Raw genomic sequence first — 7,684 nt, forward strand, 5'->3', positions numbered from 1 at the left:
TTATGTCATGTGCCTATGATCTGTCATTGCAATACTCACCACATCTCATCCTATGTGGCTTTTTTCTTTTTTCTTTCCAAATCAACCAAGGTAGCTAGGTCCTACTTCCTATTCTTAACATATTGACTATATAATAAGTGCACTTAATAATTATGACCCTGGAAGGAGGAATATATACAATTTAGACAAAATAATAATCAACCTACTTCCAAAAAAGTTAAAATATTTTACAAACATATTAATAAAAAAAAACATTTAATCAAATATATTAATCAAAAAGCATCTCTTGCTTAAAGAGTAAGTATTCTACACCTTGAGGCTTACCAGAAGCTTTCTTTCTTTCTTTATAATTAATTGAAATTAATTAGTTAATAATTAAAATTAATAAAACAAACCAAATTACAGCCAAAATGTTTTGCTTCTGTGTTTTCTTGTGGACTAGGTATTTATAAAATTCATTAGCTTTTTCTAGGAAGCTGTTTGTAATATTGACCAATGTGAATTTATTATTAGTCCCAGAAGAGATGAGTATTCCATGGATAAATAGTCTTCTTAGCGACAGCTCTTGTTAGATGAATCATTTCAAGCATTACTTAAACATTTTTCTACAAATAAATTAAATAACCAAGGGGATATCACACTACCTTGTCTCACCCCTTCTTGTTGAATCATTGCTAACTGTTCTTCTTGTCCTTTTGGAAGCCTTATTCCCAGTGATGGTCTGCCAATTTTTAAATAACCAGTTCTTTGGCTGGGTTGGCATGGCCGGTTGGTCATTTGACTGGGTAGGTGATGTCACTCATCACACCCAGCCCCGCCTCCCAGCCGATCGCCTCAAAGGAACAGGTAGGATTCAGCTGGTTGGAGCTAATCCCACCACTGGCTGGCCCCGCCCCTGTCTGTTTTTTGGCCTGTTTTTTGGCCATTTTGGGGGGCATTTTCAGGCCATTTTGGGGGGCATTTTCAGGCCATTTTTGCTGCCAAAAACAGCCTGGAAACAGCCCCCAAATGGCCCAAAAACAGGCTGAAAAGCTGACTGGGGCAGGACAAGCATAAAGTACTTCATGCTTGTGTACTTTATTGTACTCTTTTTCATTCAGCAAAATTACATTAGTTTTCCTTCATAGATTTAATTGGTCTGCTGCTGAAAGAGCAAAAATCTGGCTTCCACCTACACTGCCTAGGATAAATCCTGTATTTTACAAATTTTACTTAATATTATATCCCTATTTGAATATCCCTTTAATTGAAATCTTCCAAACATCTTCCCTGCTTATCCAATTGTCAAGCAACGCAGCTATTTTCACATGCACGTTAAACAGTCACTGCATAAGCAAACCTCCTCCATTTCAATATTTCCATAGCATCTATGAATTACATTTGTCCTCAAGTTACCTTTTTTTCCCCTGTGAACAGATTAAATACTTTGCTTTCATTCTAATTTTTGTAGTGGTTCTTTCATTATACCCTTCGCTATTCTTACCTGCTTTCTAAAAAGTACTGTCTCATCTACCTTACCATTTATTCCTCTTAAATTCTAAGTTGCAATCATCCATGTGCCATGGCCACCCTGAGAGAACCCATAGATACTGATTTTCCTGACCAGTTTATGGCATTAGGCAGTCAAGGCTTTCGCATAATGTATTTTAATAATTTAGTGGCCATTCAAAGTCCCAGCAACACTGAAGAAAATGTGTTACGACCAGCTTTCACCCCCATTGCAGTATCCCCATGTTCACAGGACCAAAATTTGGGCACTTGGCAATTTGCCTGTATTTATGATAGTTGCACTGTCTCTGAATCATATGATCACCATTTGCAACCTTCCTAGCCAGCTTCCAACAAGCAGTCAGTGTGGGAAGCAAGATTTGCTTAGCAGCCCACATGACTCACTTAACTGCAAGGATTCATTTAACTGTGGCCAAAAAAAGGTAGTAAAATGAGGCAAAACACATTTAACAAACATTGCCTTGCTTAGCAATGGAAATTTCAGGTATATTTGTGGTTATAAGTTGAGGACTACCTGTACAGAGAATATGTTAACTCTGTCACCAGATTTACTCATGCTGGTGTTTGCATGCAGCATTCCGTGCTACCTCTAAAGTTAGTTTAGAGCAAAGGTGTCAAACTGGATTTCTTAGAGGGCCAGATCAGCATTGTAGTTCTCTGCAAGCTGGCAGAGAGGGAGACGGGATGGAGGCCTCCTGCAGCACCCTGCCGGCCAAAACAGGGCATGTTTTCAGCCGACAGAGTGGTGCAGGAAGCTGTGGAGGCCAAAAATGGGCCATGGGAGGGCTGCACTAGGCCATGCTACAGCCTGTTTTGGCTGGCAGAGGCATCGCGAGCCAGTCCTTTGATATTTCCAAGCCGGCCCCGTAGGCCAGATCTAAGACCCCGTGGGCTGAATGTGGCCCATGAGCCTTGAGTTTGACACCCTGGTTTAGAGTTTGGTACAACTTGTCCAATATGGTACAAACACAGCCATGCCCAATTTTATCCAAACATTCTCTATGGAACCTTACAAGACAGCATTCTGTTGCCTTCATCTCATCATGGAGGTACATGTAGTATACTGACAAACATTCAGAAAAGCAAACAATTGTTCTTAGTTTGTCAACAACAACAATTTAATAATGCATTACCTGTGGACACTAAGATTTCACTGTCATTTTTAAAACGAGTATAAATTAAACATTTTAACTTTTGGGTTTCTTTCCAGGCACGTTAAAAAGTTAATACACATGACATTTTCCAAGTCCAAATTGCGACAACAATTGAGGTGCATTCTCCATCATTCAACTGTAAATACACAGTTTTCTCTCAACAGGAGCATTATTTTTGTGCTAGTAATTATTTGTGAAATATTCATTTATAAAATTTATAGGTTTCCCATCTTATCTCACTATAACTCGAAGCATCTGAACAATGGCCCAACTGTCTAGCACAAAATACAGAAAAGTCTCAGCCAAGTTATTTCACTGCTTGAAAAAGGCAGGAAGTGGTGTCCCTCTTCTATAGCCAGAGTACAATCTACAAAATGTCAGCCAAACTATTTCAGCAGAAAATCCCATGGAATCCTGCCTCCTTTGCTTATAATAAAAATGAAAATAATAGAAAATAAAATAATTAAAAATTGGCTGCTTTTTTGCTGCTACACAGCTTTACAGAAGCAGTTTTTTCCATCTACTCAGCCCTGCAATTGCAGTTTTCCAAATATTTATGGTGAACTAAAACTTTACTACCAATTTGCAACTATAAAAATGGAGAGATTGTTAATCACCTCCCACACAGTGATACAAGAGCTAGGCTGCATTGCTTTTATGTGGTCACAAATTGTACAAGAATCTCTGCAATGGCTACATACACACTTTTTTCAGTGGTTGATGTTTGTACACAAACCATAAACCAGTTGACTAAATGCACAACAAAAAATTCAGATAGATACTACTTTAAAAAATACTCTGATTTTAAACAGTTATGACTAAATAATTTTACTGGAAAGATGCTACAATAAGAGGTTATTAAAGAAAAAATGATTTCAAACTGAATTCATCCATATTATACAAAATCCAGATCTGTATCTTTTATTTCCAATTAAACCTATCAAGAAACCACTAACATAACCTATTGTCTGGGTTTACACATCAGAGTGAGCCACAAGCAAGCAAGTGATATTATCTTAGAGTTATATGAATCCAGTCTGTCATATACGTAGATACAAGAGATTAAAATACCATCTTCCTCTGATGGGCCTACCGTATACAGTATGTTACACACAATAAAAACACAACTCTGGATGTGTCATCTGGTAACAAACATTGGACAGTCAGTGTATTTTTGCAACAGTTTGAGGTTTTGCAAATTATCTAATCGTGATAGGTTTATTTTCTGATAGTACTTTGATCCTGAGTCAGTTTGGTGTAGTGAACCACTTTGATATAGTGGTTAAGGCACCAGATTAGATACTGGGAGATTCTGACTTCCAGTTCAACCTCAGGCACATGGCCAGCTGGGTGACCTTCAGCCTGCCACTCTTGCTCAGCTCTGAGAAACAAGCAATGGCAAACCACTTCCAAAATCTTGCCAAGAAAACTGCAAGGCTTAGTTTAGGCAGTTGCGAGGAGTCGACCCTGACTTGAAGGCGCACTTTGCTTAGATAATGTCTTAGTCTGAAGGAGAATTCTCAAGCAATACTACTGAGGAAGTAGAATGAACTTGGAGGCCACATACAAGAAATCAGATGGAGGGTGTTATTATTGTATCATGCTGAAGAGGAACATCTTGTCTTAAAAAAGAAGAGTTTTAATTGTGGCTGAATTGTGCAGGCACCATCCTATGCAGCCACCTCCCCTGCAGATGCCTGTACTGTAGACTCAAGCTTCTTTACAATCACACATTTTAAAAGATATTATACAGGTGAATGGTTTATATTCTCTCTAAAATTGTTACTCTGTACTGAAAACAAATTAGAATAGAATAGAATAGAATAGAATAGAATAGAATAGAATAGAATAGAATAGAATAGAATAGAATTCTTAATTGGCTTAATTGGCCAAGTGTGATTGGACACACAAGGAATTTGTCTTGGTGCAAATGCTCTCTGTATACATAAAAGAAAAGATACATCATCATCAAGAATCATAAGGTACAACACTTAATAATAGTCATAGGGTACAATCAAATTATACTAGGAAACAGTCTATAGATCCTAAGGATACAAGCGACAAGTTACAGTCATACAGCCACAAGTGGGAGGGGATGGGTGATAAGGAGTGATGAGAAGATTAATAGTAATTGTAGTGCAGACTTTGTAAATAGTTGGACCGTATTGAAGGAATTATTTGTTTCACAGGGTAATGGCATTTGGGAAAAACTGTCCTTGTGTCTAGTTCTTCTGGTGTGCAGTGTTCTATAGCGTCGCTTTGAGGGAAGGAGTTAAAACAGTTTATGTCTGGGATGTGAGGGGTCTGTAAATATTTTCACAGCCCTCTTTTTGACTTGTGCAGAATACAGGCCCTCGATGGAAGGGAAATTGGTAGTAATTGTTTTTTCTGTAGTCCTAATTACTCTCTGAAGTCTGTGTCTGTCTTGTTGGGTTGCAGAACCAAACCAGACAGTTATAGAAGTGCAGATGACAGACTCAATAATTCCTCTGTAGAACTGTATCAGCAGCTCCTTGGGCAGTTTGATCTTACTGAGTTGGCACAGAAAGAACATTATTTATTGTGCTTTTTTATGACATTTAGATAAATTTAATACCTCAGAGTCTAAAAATCAAACCAATCATTCAAGATAGTCTATGGGTGAATAATTTTTGGACCACAGGGCAAATGTAATCTTTTTTGGGGGGAGAATTATGTCATGCTGCCTGTTTCTAGATTTTACATCATATGCTAGCTAATTTTAAGTTTTCCCTAATTTATGTCTCACCATCTCTGATTTTTCTCTCAGCCCATGTTAAAAAAATAATTAATCTTTCTGGCTGAAATTACTACCTCTGGGTTGTAAAAAATAGGATAACTAAAGGATGTAAGAACTAGTTTTCTTTTTGCAGAAGATATGGTAGATATATCCGGGTAGCTCTTTCTAAGCGAACAAAAGTATAGCAATTCCAAAAATCTAATATTGATTGACATTCAACTTTTAAAAGGTTGTTTCCCTCCCCCCTTAACTTACAGAATTTTACAAGTTGTTGGAGAAAGGAAAGTTTTCTGATCCTTTCTGTCTGGAGTTTCATGGTTTTCAACTCATAAGCTAAGGCCTAGATTAGCCTTCCATCATTTTTGTACCCCCTAGTTATGTTGAACTATGACTAGGCTGGATGGGATAATGAAAGTTATAACCAAACATCTTGATTGCCCAGGGTTGGAAAAGCACTGCCTAGTCTATTAACAGAAAGTAGATCTGTCATTCAGGACAGGAATAAACTGGCATAGGTACACAAAGTGTAGAACAGTGACCTCTTCTGGTAAAAGAAAGTTGTACTTAGAAGAAATGTATTGTGTGTGTTATATATTTTTTGTTCACAGAGCAAAATGAATAGTATGATTATCTGATCTCTTAATTTACTTAACTGAAAACTGCTGACAAATACATTTCACATAGAATGACTCAACATTCCTCTGCAGTGATTTAAGATTTGTGTTCTCTCATAGTTTCATTAATTTTAAGTTAATGTGATCATTTGTGAATCATTTTTAATCATAAACTGTCTCAGGATCTCATTTAATGAAAAGTAGTCTAGAAATGTTTTTGGTCAATCAATCTGATTGTGGAATTTCTTATATTAGAGTGCAGAGAAAAATCTTGGATCAACTTTTAAAAGTTGCGCCAGAAAGCAAACACAGATGCAACCACTTATATGACTTTCAGTAATCTCAAAAATATTTATTAATAAGAATAAAATAAATAAAAATGGTTATACATAGGTTTAATGCAGGAACTTTGTGACATTTGTGTTCTCTTTAAAACCTGTTCATAAAGCATAATCATCTCAATTATGACAAATCATGGCTTGAACTATCCTGCTTTGCATGTAATGAGTCTATCTCATATATTAGGTTCACCTTTTAAGTTGCATTACTGAAATAAATGAACTTTTGCACGATATTCTAATTTTTCGAGTTTCACCTGTACTTATGCTTTATGTGTTGCATATTATACAGTGACTGGTTAGAGGAAAAATTAAATCAACTGGACCAGCTTCCTATGGATCATCAAACCTTGATCAAATGTTATTGAATACAACAATCAAATGCAAAGGTGGGCATTTAGAAGTTACATGCTTTGTGGGATCATTGTAAGAAATGATCAATAGACAGATCCAAATTCTGTTTTTAAATAAGGAATATCACTCATTTTTAGAATTCGCAAAACTGAAACCTAACTGAATTAGTACACAAGTTCTGGAAAAATTAAATGTGTTTTCTCTCCCCAAACTAAGCAAGTGATTGAATAACTGAAAGATAAAAACTGGTGGAAAAATTACTGTGTGGGATTAAGAGAAATGTGGTACTTAACATAAAGTAATTTTAGGTACCATCTTTTGAAATTAGAAGCCAATAAACTTACTATGTTCCAATGCCATCTTCAAACTGAATTTGAAACTCTTGATAAATTATTGTCCAACCCATGCACCCTAGTAAATGGGGGGTCGTAGAATTTGTTTTCCTAGTCCATCTATTCCCCCCCAATATTATGTATGAATATATTATGATGAGAACTGTTGTATGTAGGAGTAGGAACATCTTAACTTTTTCATATTTTTGAGATGGATACCCATGCTGTCCTACTTGACCTCGATTATCACTTCTAATAATGATGATTGTTTCCAAGCCCAGAGTTTTTCAGATATATAATACTGCAACTTAGAAACTTTCAACAAGTTTAGAGGCTCTCATTCTGCTTTGAATAAAGTAAAAAATATCTAATTTGGTTGGGGGAAAAATCCTGAGAACATTATGAACTTAATGTAAGCACTTAATTAGAAAGCTTCTCCAAATCTCTAGCCAAAATATTTGCAAATCTACAGTAACAAAACACAAAATGTTCAGGAAATTTTTAAGGCTCATTTCAGATTGTCTGCATTCAATCATTACCTGAAACCACTAAAAAACCTGGCATGGACGGGCTAGATCATCCCACTTAATGTAGAAAGGATAGGTAAAGGGATTCTGATTTCTCT

Source organism: Notechis scutatus, chromosome 3 (assembly GCF_049901735.1).
Source record: "Notechis scutatus isolate UNSWTSFEM ecotype Mainland chromosome 3, rNotScu1.2, whole genome shotgun sequence".
Lineage (NCBI taxonomy): Eukaryota > Metazoa > Chordata > Lepidosauria > Squamata > Elapidae > Notechis > Notechis scutatus.